Below are 13,373 nucleotides of genomic sequence, written 5' to 3' on the forward strand. Positions count from 1 at the left end.
CGTTGAGACGCTTCCATGAGATGGAAGCCGATGAGAGGAGGGAGACTACACGGAAACGCATTCAGCAGGAACAATAGAAGATGAGGGAGGAGTGTAACTTTATGACGGCGGAGGTCCGTGAGGCAGAGAGGGAGAGGAAGCGTGAGAGTGCACATAAGACATTTGAGGCATGACCAAAAGCGGTGAGGAAGGGAAAGTACCACGTTATACTCAGTAGACTAGATGTTGTACGTTGTTGACATTTTCTAAGGCATGTCAAGTTTAGACATTGTACTGGTTTAGGTTAGAATAATTATGTACCGTACATGTCACAGTGTATGTCACATTTCCCATTAAAATCATCATATCCAACTTTCCGTTTTCATCAAGTCCAGTTATCTAAAATTTCGCACAAACAGCTAATGGCACTTGACAAATCCACAACAAAAAATTGCGATGTATGGACGCCTATTGTACCTCAAGTAACATTAAATTCGGCCACCGCAAGGTATCACTTGTTCATTGGGCGACACCCGATGATAGCAAGGTCTTACCCGGTCAACGGGCGACACGTGCCACGTCACCACCAATATTTATTTTTGATCGACATGGCCCACAAGGTATCACTCGTTCATATGGCGAGATCTTACTCTCACCCGATGAATGGACGATGATAATCTATTATTGTAAAATTTTAAAACGGCCGTGTTATTTTACAAATATAAGAAGTTATAAAAAATTCTTAGCTTGGATGGCCCAAGAGCTAGGCTACTGTGCATGTGTGGGAGGTCGACCGAGCTGCCGGTCTGTGGAGCCCATGCGCAGGGAGGCTGTGGCCCAGTCGGGCTGGCCAGGTGGTCAGCAGCGCGATGTGAGGTCCTGGCGTGAGAGGCCGACGGTCATGCGTCTGTGGGGCCGGTGTGAGGCATCTTGGCCAGGCTGGCCGCGGGTGCGCAGCAGGCCGACGTGGGCGATGGCCCAGTCGTGCATCTGTTTTGGAATCGGTCCTATGTTGTAGCCCATAAAAGGTGGCTGAGGGACTGTGCCGATTAGTGACGAGGAACACTACAGCCACCAGAGAATAATAGAGGATTAGATGATAAAAAGTTAGAGTTTCAAGAAAAATCTTTTAGGATACTTTGACGTGCATCTTGTGAATTTATTCATGCATTCTAGATTAATTTTCATAAGTTTTCCTCCTTATTCTTTACTTTTCGGTGGATAGTTCGATCGTTGCAATTTGTATTGGTTTGAGCCATTCAAAATCATCCTCAAGCAAGGTAATACCTAAAAAATTTGGTCGGTCAAAATTTTTATAATTCTTGCAATATTTAGGTTTGAATTATTTTCGTCGTAGTCGTCGCAGTCTGCTTGTGAATTTTATATCTTTAGATCCAGAGATCTGATTGACTTGGTTCTTGTTGGAATAGTTTTGCATGTTTGTTCTTGTTGGAATAATTTTGCATGTTTGTCTAGTTCTACCCTAAAAAAATTTAGGGCAATCCAATGGTTCGATTTTTTCTAGGCATTGCTTTTAGTGATGTGATAGCAGTATGTTCGGAACGCATTACGAGTTCAAATTGAATATTTTATTAGGGTGAATTAAAGTTTTAAATTAGCTCCCACAATTATCCACCCCTTTTAATTTGCATGTAATACAAGTGGTACCAAAGCCGGTCATCTATCTAATTGATCTTAATTGGTAATTAGCAATATGGCATCAGATAGGTTGTTGATTTCAGTTCTAGAAGGTGAAAATAGAGACTTACATTCAAGCACATGGCTTTGCTATTTGAGAGAAGATCTACAAGCTGTACGAGGTTCTGAAGAATAATGAAGTGACAAGATAGAACATGCCACATGTCAAAGCGAACAACAAAGCAAGGAACCTGATCATTCAAGGCTTAGGAAGGAGCAACTTCGATCGAGTTGTACATCTTAAGTCTATGCATGAGGTATGAAAAGGACTTTGTGATTATCATGAAGATTCATCTACTATAAAAAAAAGTACGTCAAGATTTATATAAAAAGATTACATAAAATTTCAGATGAAACCTAGTGAATTGCTTGATGATTCTTTTCTCGCTTTAAGAAAATTCTTAGTAATTTACGTTCTATTAATGTTACATATATGGATACTAAGAATTCACATCAATTACTAGGAGATTTAGATATGTCAGTATGAGAGATGAAAGTTATATATATTAGAGAATCTAGTGTCATTAGTACACTCGCATTAGATGTTCTTTATTCTAAATTAAATACTCATGAATTAGATGTTTTTTCTAGAAAGAATCCTAATAAATCTACTTTTTTCCCCAACGTAACATATCTACCTCTAAGTCTTCCTCATCAAACGCTATTTAATCATTTTTATCTTCACTAACTGATGATCAGCTTGAGAAAATTTCTGAAGGGGATTTGATGCTACTCTCTAATAATCGTTTTAACGAAGCTTTGCAGAATTTGAGAGTGAGGAAGATAGAGAGAAGAGAACCTCCGTGATGTTTTGAATGTGGTGAGATTAATCATAGAAAATTATATTATCCTAAGCTTGTAGGTACAAGAAGTGATGAGATGTAGAAAAAGAAGTGTCCTTTCAATGACAAGAACAAGAAGAAAAAGAACTTTCTAAACTGCAAGGTGGTGCATCGAATTCTTTCGGCACATGATCAAGTCAACTTGAGCGATGTAGATCCGGAGAGCAGAGAAGATGACACAACATCCATGGACAAGATAGTGTGTGATTTGATGGGGTTGCGTCTCATGGCAATCAACAAGGAAAGCGCCACCGAGGATGAATTTGACAGCGACGATAACTAGGCATTACCTACTTATGATAATTTATTTAATGATATTATTCGTCTTTGTACACTCTTAGAGAAAGGAAATAAGAAAATTAAGAAATATGATTTTGATTGAATCGCTTAATTATGAAATTGCAAGATTTAAAATTTTGATTCCCAATGATGATTCTTGCAAATTATGTAACTTAATTTATTCTAAGCTTACTTCTCTTAGAGATGTTCATGCTTCTAATCTGGAGAAACTTTAAGAGGAAATTGAGAAGAATGAGAAAATTATTGTGTTGAATAGCAAACAAACTAAAGATGCTAGTTGTTCAACTTTTGATTTGCTTGATTCAACTTCTTGTCTAATTGCTCATTTCTTGTATTAAAGTTGCATGATTCTAATGTAGAATGGGTTATCACGGACGGTTGTTAAACCCTATCACAAACAGGTTTGGTTGCTGTTCATGCAAAATTGTATGTGTTTTCATGCTTGTCATAGATGGGTATCACTCCGTTTATAATATAGCTACACATAGACGGGTCTGATTAACAACTACATCTATAATATGGCTGCACAACTTTCAATTTCGTAAGTCTCACAGATGGATTTATTTTATTAACCATCTATGTGTATGTAGTGTCATAGAGGACTTCTTTGCAAAACTGTCTGTGTCTATCAGATAGTTTCAAACAGAGATTTTAGAAACCGTCTGTGGCTATCTTATAATTTCGATAGAGTTCTTAAGAAACCATCTGTGTCATGTGATAGACTGCCTTTCAGATCAAATTTTATAGATGTGTTACTTTAAGAACCATCTGTGTGTATATTTTAGATGTATTGTGTAAAAACCGTCCGTGTATCACTACCCCCCCCCCCAACACCAATTTTGCTTCCAGGCGGCCATCTAGACATACTACAGTCTCAAAACATTATGAACCACATATATAGGCAATTAATATAACAGACACATGACAATCATAGAGCAGAAAATTAAACAGAACTCATTATCAAAGTTACACCATGTATAACAACACAAGACCACATGTACAAAACTCACTACCAAAGTTGCACAATGTAGCAATCACATACATCAGATACAATATTGTCCATACACATTTCATAGTTCAAACTCTGACATGCATCACCAATCTGAATGAAACTCCCCTTTCTTTTTTATTACTTGAGAAAGTAAAAAAAGGGAGAGGCATCCTCGAATTTCAGCAAGTTTAGTTGGTAGTTGAGTTGTTGGCAATATGTAAGTCTATCAGTAGGGAAAAAAAGTAAGTAATGAGCATGTGTAAATCAAGATTGAACTAAAAGTGATGATGTACCAACCTTTGGATCCTTACGACTGCTCATTTCAGTGATGAGTTGCATGTGATGGGCAACATAAAAGTCACATGAGTTGCCTGATAGTTGTTGGTAGCACTGGAAAGCATAAAAATATATTTGTGTAACATGGGTTACATAAATAGTATCAATAAGAGTGTATTTAAATTTGTTTACTATATTGGGAATTTGAAGGAATGGTGCAGTTTGGTTTAACCTTTCATCTGTGCACCACCTATGAGGCAGACGTATGCATCAAAAGCTCTACATGAATGGAACAACAATATAAATTTAAGTGATACAATTTGAAAACAACCTCAAATGAATGAGTATAGTCTAACAGAACTTACGTGTCAATAACATTTTGCATTATAGCATAGTTACGTGGCTGCGCCATTATGAAATTCATGTACCACACTTTGTTGACTTTAGGAATTATGACTACTAAAACCCAATGATTACCTAGGTTATAGGGAAACATAAAGTATTCCTTGTCCTTGAAATGTGAGAATTGATGTACAAGGTGTTTAGCGACCATTTTTCCATCTTAATTAATGCTTTGTATGGAAAGAATACCGAGGTCAAGATATGAGACGGGTTGTTTCTTCACCCTATTTTTTTGGTATCATGTGCCTATATGAACATAACAAACATGTTAGATGTCATATATACAATGGTATGAATGATTGAAAGGTGTGTTTGAAGGTCCTTACAATGTGAAGGCCCTCAGGAGTGACATGTCCAGTGTATCAAGGGTAAAGAAGTCAAACAAACCATTGAAGCCGATAGGGAAGTAGGCTTCGCCATGGTAGAAATGGTTCCGGTCAAATTTGACGAAGATTTTTGACCTTTTATTCTTGCATTAGTCCATGTAAAAATTATGGAGACCAGTACATGCAGAACCTGCCTTTGACAGTTCATTGGCGGAAAGGATCGGTTGGCCATACTTGAATTTTTACTTCGCACAATGTTCCGTGGCTGGCACACGAGGCCCTTCCTAGGCCACTTTTATGTGCTAGACATCCAGTTGCTTTGGATGACCTGTTGTTGGACATCCTGTTGCTGCACATTTGGTAGTGATGAGGGTGCATGGTGTGGTAGCTCTGCTCGACCTCCATGGATGCACAACTAATATTTCTCAGAACAACATGGCTTCCACTGACTGATACAATCTAAAATCTCTGTGCCTACAGCAAGGTGGTCACATGGACCAAGACATCCTTAGTGACTTCTGCCTGAATCCTCTGAGAAAGCTACTCAATGTCCACGGGCTTGTTTCTCATGCTCTTCCTATACAACGGGCCATGCATGCTTCCAACCCTCATAAATAGAAAGTTCTCGAACCTATCTAGGATGCTTAGGGTTTTTTAGGGCAGTGGAGAGGGTGTCCTTCTCCCTAACACTGATGAAGGACCCTTGTCTAGCTTCTAGCTGCTTCTCTCTGATTTTTTCAGGGACCTCTTTGGTCTCGCTGCTCTTGAAGCTAATCTGTCCGCTAGGTGCCATAATTGCCCTACCTCACAACTAGTTCATGGCATGGCCCTCAGGAATGTCAGAAAATGGCATCGAGTGACCTTACTTCTCAGCTTTCTTTTCCTCCTTCTACCATTGAAGGATTTTCCCCACATGGCCACATGTGCCCAACCTATGGTTGTGCTTGTTGCAAGCCCAAATATCCTTGTGTTTGCTACTTTCTACTTGAACTCCTCTGAACTCTTCAATTCCACAAAGGCATCCTAACCCTCCTGCATTATGAACTTATAGTCCTGAAACGGCTCCCGATTGCAATCAATGCACTCCCTAACAAGTTGGCTCTAGAATATCCTACAAGCCTTGTTTATCAGTCACAAAGCTTTCCTCATCACAAGCTCCCTCATATTCCATGGTATCTGCAAATAATTCTCAAGGCACACAAATAGTGCCTCCACCTATGAATGATCGAGAAGCTTTCACTTCTTAAGGACCAATGGCACCCTCTCTATAGCAATGAGGCCACAAATGCGTCGAAAACAGTTCTTCACTATAAGGGGGTTGTAGGTAGCCCCGTGAAGTTCTTCACCATAAGGGAGAAGGAGGAGGGATGGATTGCTGACACAGTGGTAGAGGAGGACTTGAGCGCCGTGGCTGGTGGAGAGGACGACGATGAGGAGGAGGGCTCGAGCACCGCCGCAGTGGAGAGGAGGACGAGGGCCCGAGCACCACCATAGTGGAGAGGAGGAGGAAGAGGGACCGAGCACCGCTGCAGTGGGGAGGATGAAGAAGAGAATACGAAGTGTGCCCACGATCTGTTTGAGTGAATGAACAATCAAATACGCTTCTAGATTAAAATACATAGCACAAATGGTTTTCTTAAGATTTGTCTATGTCTCACCACATCACAAGCGGTTTCTCTTAATGTTCATCTATGCCCACTCCTATGGCCTGTGGGGCTACACTAATAGTCACAAGCAGTTTATACTTAATGTTCGTCTGTGACCATGGACACAGACTGCCAAACCAGAGCCAATACTCATAGATAGTTTGTTCGTAATGTTCGTCTATGTCGTACGAACACAAACGTTTTTTGCTTCATTTCCTTCTGTGTCTTCTAACTATCATATGTTGTCAGAGAGGATATAAATTTGAACACAAATATGATATAAATTTGAACATAGGCATTTCAACACTGTAATTTCACATACATGATATAAATTAATTTTAACATATACAATGTAGCATTAACACATATTTACATTGCTTCATCAATATGGTGTGCAATTTATAAAAATGGTCTAACATCAGCAAAAGGGAGAGCTTCATCAAATTGATTGCACTACTCCTCGTCAACGACATTTTCAACTCCAATGATCCACCTTTTTCCCGTTGAGAACTACATGTTGGTTCTTTTGTGATGTATCACACACATAAAACACTTGGGTAACATGCTTAGCAAGAACGAATGGTTCTTCCTTATATCCGACAAGTCATAGGTCAACAGTAGTGATATCGTACTTGTCCACCTTCATGCCCATTGGACCTTGAATCCAATGGCATTGAAACTAGGATGTCTTGATACCTATATAGTCGAGCTCCCATTTTTCCTCTATCTGCCCATAGTAAGTGGTCTTATGCATATTGTTTTCATAAGCATCTATGTGCACACCACTATTCCGATTTGTACATTTCTCATCCCATGTGGCCATGTAAAATGTGTACCCATTAATGTCATATCCTTGCCATGTCACAATGGTAAAGATCGACCCTTTTGCCAATTTCTTAATTACCTAACCTGTGCATGAACTCGCTTGGATTCGATCTTGGAACTAAGTGTTGAACCTTTTGTTATACTCTCTAATTATCCATACATCGGTCCTTTTTGAATTTTCTCAAATTAGCAATGTCTTGTGCTCGTTGATATATTTTAACACTTCATCCATTTGTTGCAAAATGAGGAAGTGGGCCTGAGCATAAGACTTTTGGTTAGGAGTTATTGCCTTTTTTCAATAGTTCCTTTACCTACCAGCCGCCCTCATGCCAAGATATGGACACACCAATAGAACTCAATGAATCAATGAAATCGACAAACCACTCAACAACCTCCTTAGAAATATAGCCTTCAATTATGCAGCCCTCTAGTTGAGATCGGTTCCTTACATATAATTTCAGAATCCCATGTATCTCTCATATGGATACATCTAATGTAGAAATACTAGACCGAGGTACTTTATCTCGTTTACAAGGTGCACAATGACATGGACTATAATATCAAAGAATGAAGGTGGGAAATTTATCTCAAGCTAACATAAAGTCTTCACCATATTTCTTTCTAGGGCATCTAGTGTTGTTAGATTGATGACCTTCTAAGCAATTTCATTGAAGAAAAAATGCAGGCTCATAATAGACTCTCTGATTGTGTCTGGCAATATGTTCCTAATTGCAATAGGAAGCATTTGTGTCAATATCATATGGCGCATGGAACTTCATGCCAATAAGTTTCAAATCAGTCATAGAAATAAGTTTTTTGATGTTGGTGGGGTATACGGAAGGAACTTTCACACTGTGCAGGAACTCAAAAAATTCTTATTTCTCCTCCTTTGAAAGGTGCCAATATCTCACACCTGGGGGATGTGCACTATGCCTTTATCATCTTTTGGGGGATGAAGCTCTGGCCATATGTTCAAATTGGTCAGGTCATTTCGTGCCTTCAAACCTTTCTTTGTTTTCTCAAGGATACTGCACAAGGTGCCAATGAGACTGTCACAAGCATTCTTTTTTATGTGCATGGCATTGAGATAGTGACAAACTTCTAGGTGCGGCTAGTAAGGTAGCTCCCAAAATATCAATTTCTTTTTCCACATGACATTTTCATCACTACTAGAGTGCTTTCTCTTTCAAAGAACAATATTGATGTTCTTCACCTGATCATGGACCTTTTGCTCGCTAAAATGCCTAGGAGCTAACAAATTCTCTCTCATGCCATCAAATTCTTTCTTCATATTCCTATATGGATGCGACTTGGGCAGAAACCATCAATGTCGCATATACACTATTTTTCATGAGTTGCTGAGTCACATACTCTTGGTAGCATCTAAGCATTAGGGGCAGACTTTGCTTCCTTATATAGTTTGTAACAACAAATTACCAAGGGCCAGCAAATCATTGATTATGCAAAACAACATGGCATGTAGACTGAAGTACTCTTGCTTGTACCCATCTCATACCTCGACACCTATTGACCAAAGTTTTTGTAAGGCATGCTTTTGGTAATGAAACAAGCTTTTGTTAGCCATATTTCTTATGTTTTCTCTTTGCTCTTTGTGCATTACAAATGCACTACCGGTAGCGGCCCTTGACCTATTTTTAGGTGGGAGAAGACCTAGACATAAGGCCCCAAACAAAAGAGGATTGTATTAGATGTAATGCCTTTGAACATGGAGTACAAAGGTCTTTATATGCGTCTCGCAACAAGGCGAAGATTTCTCCTTCAGCATCCCCATGGGGATTTTCAATATTATAACTGTGAGCGAAGGGCTATCCAAGATGCCTATAACATGGAGGCTTGAGAGTTCTGGGTGAATTTTGACAATTCAGTCTTAGAAGCCCAAAGGAAATGCAGGGGTGCGCAACCTTTTATAGTGGCAGAGATCCTGATCCCTAAGGAGGAGCCTGTTTAAGAGGACAGGTCAACTGCACTTGGCACGTTTGTCGGGGTTTTGTCCTCTGAGTCCTTTTGCTCCGAGCATTGGTCCGACAAGGAAATGGACCCAAAAGTTTCTTTTGATGCTAGGCATGGCTTTGCCATCCATCTGACACTCAGCCGTAGATACAAGGAGATTTCCCAGGTGATCCTTCGAGATCTTCGATCGATCCCCTAGCTTCTTTGTAATCTTGTAACATTATCTGTTGTAATAAGGCATTGGCAATTTGCTTTGTAGTTTGTCTTGCTCAATTGCTCGGTTTGAAATGAGCCATTTAGTTACAAAAAACTTTCCAATCGCAGTCAGTAATGTGCCATCCGTCATTATGGCACTAGGCTTCACAGCCTTTATTTTTGCTTAGTTCAATTTCTCTATTTCTGAGTGAAGCGGCACCGCAGGGTACTTTGATAGCCCTAGACAAGAGAATCATCGGACTACGCCCCCTTGTTAATGCGGGTGAGTCCCTAGGTGTTTGTCCTTCACAACCCTCAAGCTCGCTAGCTTTTGGCATGACCAGTCCGTATCTGGACCAAGACCCTTCGTTTCTATTGGCAGGTTCTTAGGTGCTAGCCCTCTGGGACCCTCGGGTTTGCCTGGCTTTTGGGGTGTCAAGCCAATATTTTGAGTGGCGACCCTCTGTTTAACATGGGCTAGTCCATAGACATCGGCCTTCAGGGCCCTTAGGCTCGCTCGATTCCTAGAGGTGTCGAGCCCATACGTGGGCAACGACCCTTCGTTTAATAATTAGATCCACATCTCATAGAATAATTTTGTACAAAACTACCAGGTACTAATATGAATTCCCTTCAAAGAACACCAACACCAGGACTCGAGGGTGCTACACCAAGAGCCTATGCTAGAGCCAACCTTGCCCTAGCTCTTGTAAGAGGAGGTTACATCATGATGAAACGTGTTTGTCATGAGCAAGTGGTTCTGTTCCACCGTCTCTAAGCCGCCGTTCTTCACGCCGAGAGCAGAGCCGAACAAGGCGAGCCATTAGATCGTCGTAGTGTGGTCAAGATTAGATCTAGGGCTTATCGATTTGTCAGTTAGATCCCGGCCATGTGATCAGGAATCGATGCGCCAAATTTTGGTGCCTTCCATAGGGCACTGATGTGGTTAATCACACTCCAACTAGCTAAGTCAGCAAGCCACATCAGCAAAGTCGTTGATGTGTCAGGCCACATCGGCATGAGAAGTCAAGTCAGCAAGCCTAGTCAGCTTTTGTTTTCATTTTATTTGATTTATCCTCTGTTGGCATCATAATTCATATATATTGTGCAATAATTAGTTTTTAGTACTAAAAGAATTCTAAAAATAGGAATAATTTAGAGAATAATTTTAATAATGTTTTAATAGTTTTATTTAATTCTTTTTTTGTTTTTATATAGTTTTATAATTCAAATAAGTGCTACAAGAATAAAAAATCCTAAAAAATCCCAAAAAATCATAGATAACTCTCGACAAATCCTAGAAATTTCTTAGCAACATAATTTCACCAGTAGATAATCTATTTGGTCATATTTTAATCTTTAGGAAACCATAACTTGTTAGTACTAAAAGAATTCTAAAAATAGGAATAATTTAGAGAATAATTTTAATAATGTTTTAATAGTTTTATTTAATTCTTTGTTTTTGTTTTTATATAGTTTTATAATTCAAATAAGTGCTACAAGAATCAAAAATCCTAAAAAATCCCAAAAAATCATAGATAACTCTGGAAAAATCCTAGAAATTTCTTAGCAACATAATTTCACCAGTAGATAATCTATTTGGTCATATTTTAATCTTTAGGAAACCATAACTTGTTAATCATGGTTCCGTTTTGACCCGTTCTTTCGCCGGATTGTCCAGAAAAGTGTGATCTTATGTGTGATGATGTTTGTTGTGTGATATTTAGTTTTTTTTTTATCTTGGTGTTTATGTGTTGCCTTTTCACTTATATCTGCACGTAGACGTTAATGTTTCGGAGGAGCTCAAACTGTAGGATCAAGACTTTGAAGACCCAATTGAGTACAGTGAAGGTATGTTATGGAATATGTTTATCCCAGTTTTTAAGATGTTCTATTTTACAAACATGCATCCTAATAATTTATTGGGAATCTCAAGAATTAGGCTTTAACCTAGTTTTCTCTTATCATCCTTGTAGCCTTTACTATGGTTTGGGTTATGGAAGGTTAGATGATGCTTATCTTTGCTTTTGGGATAACGATCATGATAATGAATCTACGAAATATGTTAATGGTTCTATGCAACAATGATAAAAGATTATGGTATAATTTTTGTAGCAACATGATATAGGGATTTGAGCAATGGTTTGATGAGGCTGGTATAGGATGTATGGTTGGGATGTGGTAGTTTTGCTTAAATCTAAGGATCGGTTTGTGAAGTGATCTTTCCAAGTTAATAGTACAACCACAAGCTTGCAACGGGATAGGTCTAGCCAATTAATTTGCATACTCTCAGTATTGTGTAGATCATCCGGTTGTAAGGAACAGAAGGGTATACTTCCAGGTGTTCCATTAGTGCAAGAGTGGGCTTCTGTTGATGAGGTGTAGTCATGCGACGGTGAAACCTTAGCGGGTATGCATGTGCTGAGAGGGGCATTGTAAAGGCTTTGTAGTGGTCAACTCGGCGCACACCTCGAAAATATGTGATGGGTACTGTCGGAGGGTGAACTCCTCAAGCGGGGATCCGGAGGGACCCCCTTTGAGATTCGGTCGGGGGATGATTCTGAATCCACTTCGTAGGTGAAATAAATGGGAGTAAATGAGATGCAGGTGGGGTGGAATGATCGGATGCAGAAGGAAGTAAATGCTCAGGGGATTTTTAGACAGGTTCAGGCCGCACTAAGTATAACACCCTACTCCTATGTGTATGCTATAAATGTTCTGAGAATGTCTCTCTCAGGATCTGCTGTGTTACAAGAATATTTGTCTAAGTCTAGAGCTTCATGCTCCTTGTTCTTCGGGTGATCCAAGACTCTGTCTTGTGTGTTTTGTCTCTCTAAGTCTCGGTCCTTCGTCCCCTCTGTCTTGTATCAGATTCAGGCCCCTCTTCTCCGGGGAGCCCGCCCTTCTTTTATACCCGTCGGGGCGGTAGCGTGCCCAGAAAGGATGGCGCAAGTTCCAAGGCGCCATAAATGGAAAGCAACCATCATGAGCTGCTGCGCGAGGTGACGGGGAGGGTTGAAAACGCGCCCTCGTCCGGTCTTGTTCGTCATCATTCTACTTTTCGGCGAGAGCTGCGGGGAGGGCCCACCGGGCAGCCACCGAGCAGCCCCGCATGCCCGCCCGGTCAGAGCGAGCCTGACACAGCAGGGCGGCAGGCGTTGTGCCTCGAGCCCTGCGACGTTATCCCGATGCGCGCCTGATGATGCGCGATGGGACCCGTGCATTAAATATCCCCACGCCTCCCTGCCAGACTGTGGCAGGGACTGACAGCAGGCGTGGGGGGAGTGGTTGGAAGTGACAGGACACGCGCCCTCTTAAATGCAGCATCGGGCCTCTCACCAGTTGACACCTCACCGCTGAGCCCCTGTGGGGACCATCGGCAAGGATTTTTCAGACCCTCGGGGAACTGTGAGTGCTCGGGGGCTACTGGTCGCCGCCCCGAGCACTCTCTCCTGGATATGCCCTCTCTTGGTCCTCGGGGAACCGGTTGCTCGGGGACCACTGTTCATGGCCCCGAGCACTCTCTCTCGGACTTGACTACTCGGGTCCTTGGGGAACTCAGGTGCTCGGGAGCCACTGTTCACGGCCCCGAGCACTCTCTCCCGGAACACTTTTCTTGTCATCGGGGAGCTCGGGTGCTCGGGGGCCACTGTTCATGACCCCGAGCGCCCTCTCCCGAAACTTGGCCTTCTCGGGTCATCGGGGAACCCGGGTACTCGGGGACCACTGTTCATGGCCCTGAGCACCCTCTCCCGGGATTTGGTCTTCTCGGACCTCGGGGAGATAACCCCCGAGGGAGGGCACCACGTGGTACTCTGCTGTGCTGGTCTCGGGACTCGGGGACCCCTGGTTCCCATGTCACCGACAGGTACCAACAACACAGTATGATCATGACTTGTGGGTAAAATGTACTACCTCTATA

Source organism: Phragmites australis, chromosome 8, assembly GCF_958298935.1.
Source record: "Phragmites australis chromosome 8, lpPhrAust1.1, whole genome shotgun sequence".
NCBI classification, from domain to species: Eukaryota; Viridiplantae; Streptophyta; class Magnoliopsida; order Poales; family Poaceae; genus Phragmites; species Phragmites australis.